Below are 10,246 nucleotides of genomic sequence, written 5' to 3' on the forward strand. Positions count from 1 at the left end.
AAGGGGGTGGGGCGGGAGTCTGAGGTGGGGGGCGGGCTGGGGAGGAGCCGCGGCCTCGGCAGGAACGGAGGGTGTGTGTTTATTCATGTCTGACACAACACAATTTGATTTTCCACATAAAAGATCAAATAATATTTCAGTTACAGTTAATTACACACCCCAAAGGCACATCAAAAGGACGGTCTGCGTCCGCCCAGCCTGGCTTCGCTGCGCCGCGTGCGCCCAGATTTCACGCCCAGCTTCTCGGCGTCTGTGGCCCAGGAGCTCGGAGGCTCATGCCCAGATGGGCCTTTGAGGCTGGGCCAGGGGGCCAAGGTGCCTCTTCAATCCTCGGGCTCCTCGCTGAGCTCCCAGGATGGCCCCATTCCCAACTGGTGCTTTGTCTCCCCACCAGAATAGTAGTCCTCCTAGCCAGTGTGGCTCAGCGGATAGAGCGTCGGCCTGTGGACCAAAGAGTCACGGATTCAATTCCGGTCAAGGGCACGTACCTTGGTTGCAAACTCCTCTCCAGCCCAGGCCCTGGTCAGGGTTCACGCAGGAGGCAACCAATCAATGTGTTTCTCTGTCTGTCCCTCTCTCTTCCACTCTCCCTAAAAATCAATGGAAAAATATCCTCGGATGAGGATTCACAACAACAAAGAAAAGATAGTAGCCCTGGTGGAAGTGTCTCATCAGGGCTCAGTGTCCCCATGAGGAGGAGCACTCACCCCACCACCACCCCAGAAAGCAAGGAAGGAAGCAGGGTGAGCATCATTATCCCCATTTGTTAGACGCAGAAACTGAGGCCCAGAAAGGTAAAGTGATTTGCCCAAACTCACACAGCCTGGAAGCGGTCAGGCAGATTAATCTGATTAATTCCAAAGAACCTGCCTTTTCTGATATATCAATACCTTGTTGAAAACATTTTTATGGCCTGGCCAGTGTGGCTCAGCAGTGAGCGTCCACCCAGAAACCAAGAAGTCGCCGGTTCCATTCCCGGTCAGGGCACAGGCCCGGGTTGCAGGCTCCCTCCCCAGTGTGGGGCTTGCAAAGAGGCAGCTGATCAATGATGTCTCTCTCTCATCAATGTTTCTATCTCTTCCCCTTCCTCTCTCTCTAAAAATCAATAAAAACATATTTTTTGAAAAGCCAAAAACACAATATTAGTGTAGTCCCACCTGCCTCACATTAAAAAAAAAAAAAAATACCAAAACACATTTTTATGCTGTCTGAGGTGAAGGCCCACAAATTGCATGTGGGTTGTTTCTGCATTGTGTTTGTTGAATGAATAAGTGATTGACTAAAGGAGAAAGTGAACACGAAAGGAAGGCAGGGAGGATGGGAAGAAAGGGAGCTACCCTGCAAATAACTGGGGGACACAGGAGCAGGGCCGACGTGGAGGGGACACCTCTGAAGTGTAACCTTGGGGGATCACCACCCTCCCAGACCTGAGCACCCCCCAGCCCCCCGCAGTGCTTCTCAGAACACTTGACAAAGTGAGAAAATGCCGGAATGACTGAGCCTGGTAATCAAAAAGTCTTAGAATCAGAATATTCATGTAACAAATTCATTGAAACTGAAGGTGATGGAAACTTAAAATCATCCGATCAGAAAACTCGAGAGCAACAAGAGCCTCCCAGCTGGTGTCCTTCCCAGTGCCGTCATGAGGCCCAGAGAGGGTCTGTGCTCGGCCCAAGATTGCACAGCACGACGTTGGGCTTCCCCGCACCCGCACTGTGGGGCAGTCTGGGGGGGGCAGTCAGTGTGCCCTGCCCCCCGGCTTGGGAATGCTGCCAGTGCCCCTCTCGTCCCATCACTGGCACTTTGTGTCATGGGAGGGGGAGCAGTCAGGGTGGGTGAGACTCAGAGTTTGTCAGGAGGTAGGGTCACCACACACACACACACATCCCTGTGTCACCAGGGTGCCAGGGGACAGAAATCCGCCATCAGAACTGCCTTTGAAGGGCCTGTCACCAGCTGCTCCCAGTGGCGAGAGCAATGCCCTGGGAACCGGGCTACAGAGATGAGAGCTGGGAGCCCCAAGAGAAGGGGGACCTAGATCTGCTGAGATGGCAGTTTTGCCAGAAGGAGGGAAGACCCCCCCAATGCCGCTCCTTCTCCATTCCCAGCCCCTGACACCTCCCCCTCCCACCCCCCCCCCACCCCCCCGGGCCTGGCGCTGGAGGCTGGGTTTAACCAAGGGGTCACCACGCACTGGCAGGGCCACGGAGGGCCAGCCACTTCCCCCCCTGAGCCTAAACTTCCCTCTGAGGGCACAGGACTGGGGGGCGGCGGGGGGCAGGGGGCGGGGGCAGAGGAAGTGGCCTTGCTGGTGAAGGTTCCCAGCTGTGGGCACACCGTATGGGGCGGGGGAGGGGAATTGGGGTTGCAGGGGCCTGGCAGGGGGCAGGGGCATAGCGAGGGCAGGAACTATTCTGGGCCCCTCTCCCCTCACACCCGTGCACCCCAAGGCCCAGATGTCAAACGACCATCCTGTTTGCCAGGCAAAGATGTTTCCTGTGCAGCCAGGCGGAGCCTACCCGGTGCCACCGCAAGCCCTTCCCAGAAGCCTCTGCTCCTCAGCCACCCAGGGACGGAGCCCCACACTCCCCACCTGACCCCCGCTGCTCCCCTCCACTGCCCCATCCCTCCAGCCTCAGTTCCCTCCTACCCAACAAATCAAAACATCAGATGCCACCAGACTGAGGGAGATGATGAATTAGACCCACCGTGGAAGGCCTGGCATGGTCGGTCCCTGATGCCAACCCGGGGCGTGGCCGTAGGATGGTTCTCACGTTCTGGCACACAGCCAGCCCTAGACGAAAGATCAGAGCCGTGGTCATCATTTATGCTCTCACCCTTGAACTCAGCACACCGTTCTACACACAGTGGGTGCCTTGTCGGGAGGGGAGGGGGGGGGGCGGTGCTGGCCTCTCCCTTGTCACCATCTGTTTGTTTCCTTGAGGGCAGGGCTGTGTTTTATTTACCTTTTGCCTTGCGTGTATCGATATGTATTAGATGGGTGAATGGAAGGATGGAAGGATGGATGGATGGATGGATGGATGGATGGATGGATGGATGGACTGATGGGTAGATGGGTGGATGGGTAAGAGAGTGGATGGATGGATGGATGGATGGATGGATGGATGGATGGATGGATGGATGGACTAATGGGTAGATGGATGGATGGATAGGAGAGTGAATGGATGGGTAGATGGATGGACTAATGGGTAGATGGATGGATGGGTAGGAGAGTGGATGGATGGATAGCTGGAAACAAGAATGAGTGGATGAGTGGATAAGTGGATGAATACAAGAGAGAAACCAAGGGTGAAAAACTACTCTTTTGCTATAGGACGCAGGAGTCCTAGGCTCAAGTTTGCCACCTCACCCTAATCCATCGCGTGGCCCTGGTTAGTGGGCCACCCTCCGAGGCTTGTTTCCTCATCTGTCAAGCGAGCATCTGCCCTGCCAGCTCCCTGAGAGGCCTCGTGAGGCTGCTGGGCACCGCTTCCTGAACTGAAGTGCCCTGGTGGGCAGGTGGTGGCCAGTCCTGAGCTGGCTGGGGAGGCAGGAAGAATGGATGGCCCTCGGCGGGGCAGCCTGGCAGGTGATGGAGGGCTGACACCCTGGCCGGCTCTAATCCTGTGTGGCTGACCCTCTAGTAAAATTTTATGGCTTCTGAGAGCAGGCAGAGAGCTGCCAGCAGCAACTCACTGGGAATTTATGGCTGGTCTTTTCCCTCCAAGCCCTCCCTTCCTCAGCCCAACTCCCACCTACGCTGGGGTGCCTGGGCTTGACCATGGACACCTGAGCCCCTCTGGGGGGCAGGGGGGGAGGGGCTGGATGAGGGGAAGCTAGAAGAAAACCCCAAGGTGGATGGTGGGAGCTGAAAGACCTGGATCTGAGAAGCATTTGCTTGGCAGAGGTTGTGCAAGGGACTGAGTCACACTCTGCCTCAGGTTATAAAATTGCCTGTTATCTAAGTTCCCTTTGGGGAAAACGCAAATGTGGCTGCAGTAACCACAGGCCCTGAGCACATGGGCCTTTCCTACCACAGGGCCTTTGCACATGCTGTTTCCTCTGCCAGGTGCACCTTCTCCCGACCTGTGATCTGCTTATTTAACCAGCATGCACGTGTGTGTGCATGATGCATACGTAAAGGAGTGTGTCTGTGACTAACATGCACCTGGCACACAGGTGGGCATGTGAAGAGCATAGGCATGATCTCAGGAGAACCAGGGGACTGTTGTGAGGGAACATGCACATGTTGCAAGTACTGGGGGTGGCCACATGTGGCTGGGAGAAGGGGCAGAGCTATTTCTGGGGGGGCAATGGGTCCCAGGCACTGCCAGGGCCTATTCATGCCCATGAACTTGACACGGGGATACTTGTATGACCCTCATTTCATAGAGGCAGAAACTGAGGCACCAGGAACTCACTGGAGAATTTGAACCCTGACCCAAGGGAGGCTGTAAACCATCAGGGAAATGGAGGGGCTGGCCGGTTTGGGGGTGGGGTGGGGTGTGGGGGGAGTATTGAGCTTGCTCAGAGGAGCAAGTGCAGTGTTAGGGGACCCAGGGGACCAGGTGACATAGGAGGGAGAGATGGGGGAGAGGTAAGGGGAAAGGGAGAGAGGGAGGAGCCAGAGACTAAGGGAGCCTGGGCGGGCTGGCAGGAGAGCTGCCTGGGCCCCTGACCTGGGACCCAGTGGACTTCCGAGGGTGGGGCAGTGGTGGCGCTGCTGCCGGCCTGGTCAGCCCCCATCCAGCTGATTTATGGGTGCTCTCCGCCCTCCGCCCACCGGCAGCCCGCAGCCACCGCCAGATCTATTATTGATGAACTTGGCGAGCCCGGCTAATGGACTGCGTGCACCCACGGCGGCCTGTGGCCGTGCTGGCTGGAATACAGGCCTGGTTGCCCCAGCCAATGTCAAGGGAGGGGAGAATGGGCAGGGGTGCTGCCTGCAAGAATCCCAGCTGCCTCAGTCCCAGCCCCCGGGGTGGGGCCTGCTGGGCTCTTGCCAGGCCCCTTAGCAACCTGCTGGGTGGCCTTAGGCAGCTGCTCCATCTCTCTGAGCCTCGGTGTTACCCAGAATGCCCCGCGGGGACCTGGCCTGGACCAGATGACCCCCCTGCCGCACTTGGAAGGCAGCAGGTGGCATGGCCTCCCCAAAACTGGTTCATCCAAGGGGCCTGAGTTCTGTCCCTGTTTTGCCACCTCATGGCTCTGAGGCCTGGATCAGGGATTTAACACCCCCCCCCCGCCCCCGCCCCCTTCCCCTCTGCCACCCCTGGAACCTCCCTTTCTTCACCTGGAAACGTGTCATAGCATCTGGCTGGTGGAGCCGAGGTCAGAATTCAAACCGCAGGACTCTTTCCTGAGCACCTTCTGCTACATCGACAGCGGACGCTGCCGCAGTCCTGACCCAGGTAAAGGCTCCCACCGGAAGCCACACAATGATGAGAGGCGGGGGGGGGGGGGGGGGGGGGCGGGGAGTGACCCTGACTTAGGTCGGGAGGTGGGGAAGGACTCCTGGAGACACTGGGAGCATCAGGCAAGAGTGGGCGGAATGTTCCAGGCGAGGGAACAGCGAGAGCAGAGAGGGAGGAAGGAGGTGGGCAGGTTTGGAAGATGAGCAGGAAGGAGACGCCCACGTGACCGGAGTGGAGCCAATGAGGGCAAGGGAGCCAGATACCAGAGTCCGCAGTGGGGTCAGGATTTGAACCCCGGACTGGGGCATCGGGAAAGGCGCCCAGAGATGCTGTCAGGAGTCCCTGCCCCACACCTGGCCAGGATGCTGGGCAGCGATGCCTTCCCTTCTCCTGGCTCCCCTCCCCAGCCTCACATCTGTGAACTTCATCTGTCCCCTCTCCCTCCCCCGACCTCTCCCAGGTTCCTGAGTCAGGAGGGAGACACCCCTGGGTGGCACGGCCAGGACCCCAAACCTGTGCTCATTTTGCAAATGAGGAAACCAAGGCTCAGAGAGGGCAAGCCACCTGCCCAAGGACACACAGCTGGAACCATCCCATGAGCACCAACTCGGGGTAGGTACAAGGCAAGGGCACCCACCCCGACACTGGACTGACTCCTGAGCTTCCCACCCAATGGCCCCTGGGGGTGGAATGGTCTTTCTCCGATTTCTCAGACAAGGAACCAGGCTCAGAGGAGCCCCGACCAACCGCTGGAGTCAGAGCTGGTTTGAGAGGAAAGTGGGAGCTGAATTTCAGGTTTGCATTTGAGAGGTTCACTTTTTCTTATCTTATACTCAATTCGTAAAATGTTTGTTTTGTGTGTTATAGATATTTTTCCCTTTGAGTCCCCCCCCCCCCCGCCCGCCCCCGATAAATGGACACTGAGTTATTTATGTAGCTAAGGTTGTCTCCATTGCATCTGTTTTCCTATCTCACCCTTTGGGGTTAAAACTCTCAGGATTTGAGTGAAATGGAAGTGAAGCAAAAACACACACACCAAACAGACAGCCCTAGCCAATTTGGCTCATTATGGTCAAGGGCACGTGCCCGGGTTAGGGGCTCGATCCCCAGTAGGGGGCGTGCAGGAGGCAGCCGATCAATGATTCTCTCTCATCTCATTAATGTTTCTACCTCTCTCTCCCTCTCTCTTCCCTCTCTGAAATCAATAAAAATATATTTTTAAAATAAAAACAACAATAGAGAGACAGGGAAATAGAAGGAAGGAGAGAGAGAGAGAGAGAGAGAGAGAGAGAGAGAGAGAGAGAGAGAGAGAGATAGATATCAACCAAGAGAGGAGAGGTTGGTGGAGCCTGGGGAGGGCGAAGGGGCCGAGGGCCAGGGAGGGAGGGAGCCGGGACTGCTGAGAACAAGGGGAGGGGGGAGCTGGGAAGCCAGGGCCTGGCTGCCAGCAGGGCCCTGCAGGCCTAAGTGGCCACTGGGCAGCGAGGCCCGGGGAATCCTTGGCCTTAGGGAACCCCCTGGATTTTATTATAAATTCTCCCGCCTCCTCCCTCCCTAGAGCTGAGTCACGTTAGAGGCAGAGGGAAATGGAGCCCAGGATCAGAGCAAGGGTCTCCCTGCCCGAAGCGTCCTCTGGGCAAAATAACACCTCCAGCCCCTCACAGTCAGCCGGCTCTTGACGCCATGGGGTGGACAGGGGGTCAGAAGCAAGCGTTCCCCAGTTCCCGGGTGCTGAGGAGTCACCGCCCCCCCCCAACACACACACACACCCCAGTCCTACTGGGCCAAGGTGCTTCCAGAAAAGACAGAGAAGGGACAGGGTAGTGACACCAATCACTGTGGGACAGGGAGGGGGGGAAGTGGGGGGCAGCCGAGTGATCCTCAATACGTCGCCTCCTCTCTCCAGGCCTCCTGTGTTCCCTAAGTGTTGCTGTTGCTTGAAAAGAAACCTAAAAGCACAGCTCTCCTGGTGAAGGCCACACATTTGGAACCACACAGACCTGGGTTTGGAGACCGGCTCTGCCACGTCCCAGCTGAGTGAGCGTGGGCCAGCGCCTCCCCTCTCCGGGCCCCGGTTTCGCATCTGTGAAATGGGCGGCAACAGTGGGTTCCCTCCCGGAGTCACTAAGGTAGGGAGTGTGCGGCCGCTAGTGCCCGAGGAGCAGACAGAAGGCACTCGGTCCTGCTGCTCTGCTCCGGCCCCTCTGTCCTGAAAGGCAGGCCCAGCTGGCCTCCCGCCAAAGACGGCCGCCCCGGGCTCTCGGCTCCCGAAACACCTGTGCAGACTCCCTTTCCGGCCTCATGGAATGAAAATTATGCGAAGAGGCCCACGCTGCTCTCTCGCAGACAAAGGCCAAAAAATAAAAATTCCAAACTGTCCGGGGAGGCGGCCGGAGGCTCAGGAAAGGCTCTGCCGCCAAGACTGGTCCCCTGGGCCCGCGGGCCGCGCTCTGGGTCCCAGCACATCCTCACGGCCGCTCCAGGGCCAGGCAGTCCTGCCGGATCCGAGCCCCGTTTGCTAGAGGAGAGAGCTGACACCCCGAGAGCGGAGGCCAGAGGCCAGCAGCCCCCAGTCCGGTCCTCCGGACCCCGAGTTGAGTTGCCTCCTGGAGGCAAGGATGCGAAGGGTGGCCAGGGGTGCCCGGGAGGGGATGGACAAGTGTTCAGCTCCTTGGCTGGAACATTCTGGGCAGGAAAGCAGGGACTACAGAGGGGGTGGGGGCTGTTCACAGACAGTGAGACAGACGGCATTGACCGCCAGGGCGACGCAGATGCTCCGGCTCCCGGTTCCAGCACCAAAAGCCTCTCTGGTCGCTTCCGCCACTAACAGAGAGGGCGCCGGCGTGGGCTCGGGAGCCAGGGCAAGCCACCGCGGCCACCGGCCCCTGGCATTTCCAATCTGATGGTTAGTTTTCATGTACAGCAGGTTCCGATTCAAACAGCGATAGAAGATGTCCAATGGAAACGAAACGGGAACCCTTGAAACCCGCATTAAGTAAGAGCCCGTGCAGAGGTGGGGGTTAGGGCTACATGCGAAGGAGGGACGGCGGTGTGGGAAGCGGGTTTTCTCCCAGCTCAGCAGACTGGTGGCGGCTTTCGGGCGGCACCTTCGCCCAGGAGGCTGCCTCACCTGCCCACTCACCAGCCACCGGCTCAGGCTTAGTAGGTGCCCCCCCTGCGCCCAGGGCTGGGCTGCCAGCTGGCACCACTCTGCAATCGAGCAGGTGGGACTCTGTGCCCGGGAGCTTACAGTCTAACAGGGAAACGGATACGTGAGAAAATCGAGGGCAGGGGTGGGAGGAATGCAGATGAGAGTGGAGGGAAGGCCTCCCAGGGGAGATGCCGCCGTATTTAAGCAGAGACTGTGAGGCAGGAAAAGGCCACCCCGCCCCACCCCCCCCCCCCCCCGAAGAATTGAGGGGGCAGGAGTGGGGCAGTGGGAGATGAGGCAGGCAGGCCCAGCCCACTCTGGATCTCGAAGGTCCTGGAAAGGATCTGGGGTTTTGTTCTGGGCGCGATGGGCAGTCACAGGGTTGTTTTTGTTTCGTTAATCAGGAGAGTGACTTGCTCCAGTTTGAGGGATTTTGTTGTTTGTTTGTTTATTGTTGTCTTTGTTTTATGTATTTTTTATTGATTTCAGAGAGGAACAGGAGAGGGAGATAGAGAGAGAGAAACATCCATGTTGAGAGAGAATCATGGATCGGCTGCCTCCTGCACGCCCCCCACTGGGGACCGAGCCCTCAACCCGGGCATGTGCCCTGACTGGGAATCGAACCGTGACCTCCTGGTTCATAGGTTGACGCTCAGCCACTGAGCCACGCCGGCCGGGCCAACTTGAGTTTTAAGAAGCCCCCCCAGGCCACTGCTTGGACCATGGATGAAGGGGACACGATGAAGGAGAGGAGGAGGTCTGGAAGATAGCAGCTTTGAGTGGGGGGGACGAAGGGGACAGGGGACAGAGCAGCGGCCACACCTTCGAGGGCTCGGGGTTTGTTATGTGCTTAGCAGGCATTTGCGAAGCTTCTGCTCTGTGCCAGGCACCAGGCTGGACACCAGTGAGACAAGGAACCCATCCTCACGGGCTGACTGTCCAGGGGGTGCACACGTCACACTACATGCCCGAATCTGTGCGCGTCACCTGCGTGTGTGTGTGTGTGTGTGTGTGCACACACACATGCACCCCTGCACGAGGCCACTCTACCCTCTCCCGGACACTCATGCACACACACACCTGCATGTGCCCGGAACCCGCATGCACACCCCTGCCCCACTCACCTTTGCACACGCGTATCCATCAGCCTCGAGTATAAAAATAACCTGGGCGCTCGCACGTCGCCGCTGACGCTGGCAGGGAATAATTGAGATCCCCCGGCTCCTGCTCCCCCGGTGACTCACTGGGAACGCGCCGCGCCCTCGCCGCAGCCCCGCTGAACGCAGTGCGCTAAGAATACTCTCCTTTATTGTTGCGAGTGACATTTGATTCGTTCTCCTCCCTATTGTGTGCGCAGATGATGGAGACTGAGGGGTTCTTACCTGCCCGCCATTGAGTAACGGGACAGCTGCACCACACGGCTCGCTGCTGCGGGAAGGCGTCGGCGGCCACCCGGACCCCGAGGTCTCCCGGCCAAGAGGCAAGAGTCCGTCCGGTAAGCCGGTTCTTGCTCCGCCGCTGGATTGCAGAGTGCCTTTGGGCAGCCCACGTGGTGGCTCGGGGCCTCAGTCTCCTCATCTGCTAAATGGGCATGAAAGAGAAGCGCTGGAGGACCTCTGGGGGCGCCTTTCCAACTCTCCTGCGTGTGATCTGCGGCTCAGACCAGGAGGTTGGTCTCCTC

At 58.2% G+C, this 10,246-nt stretch overlaps 1 long non-coding RNA gene across 1 annotated transcript; it reads right to left on the reverse strand.

Moving 5' to 3' along the window:
- Positions 1-208: 208 nt before the first annotated feature.
- LOC308535251 lies at positions 209-9,767 on the reverse strand. The gene is made up of 3 exons (XR_013997242.1): positions 9,690-9,767; positions 2,709-2,794; positions 209-441 (listed from the first exon to the last, which is right to left on the reverse strand). It is a non-coding gene; the product is annotated as an uncharacterized lncRNA (long non-coding RNA).
- Positions 9,768-10,246: the final 479 nt, after the last annotated feature.

This window comes from Myotis nattereri, assembly GCF_964212035.1.
Source record: "Myotis nattereri genome assembly, chromosome: 19".
Taxonomy (NCBI): Eukaryota; Metazoa; Chordata; class Mammalia; order Chiroptera; family Vespertilionidae; genus Myotis; species Myotis nattereri.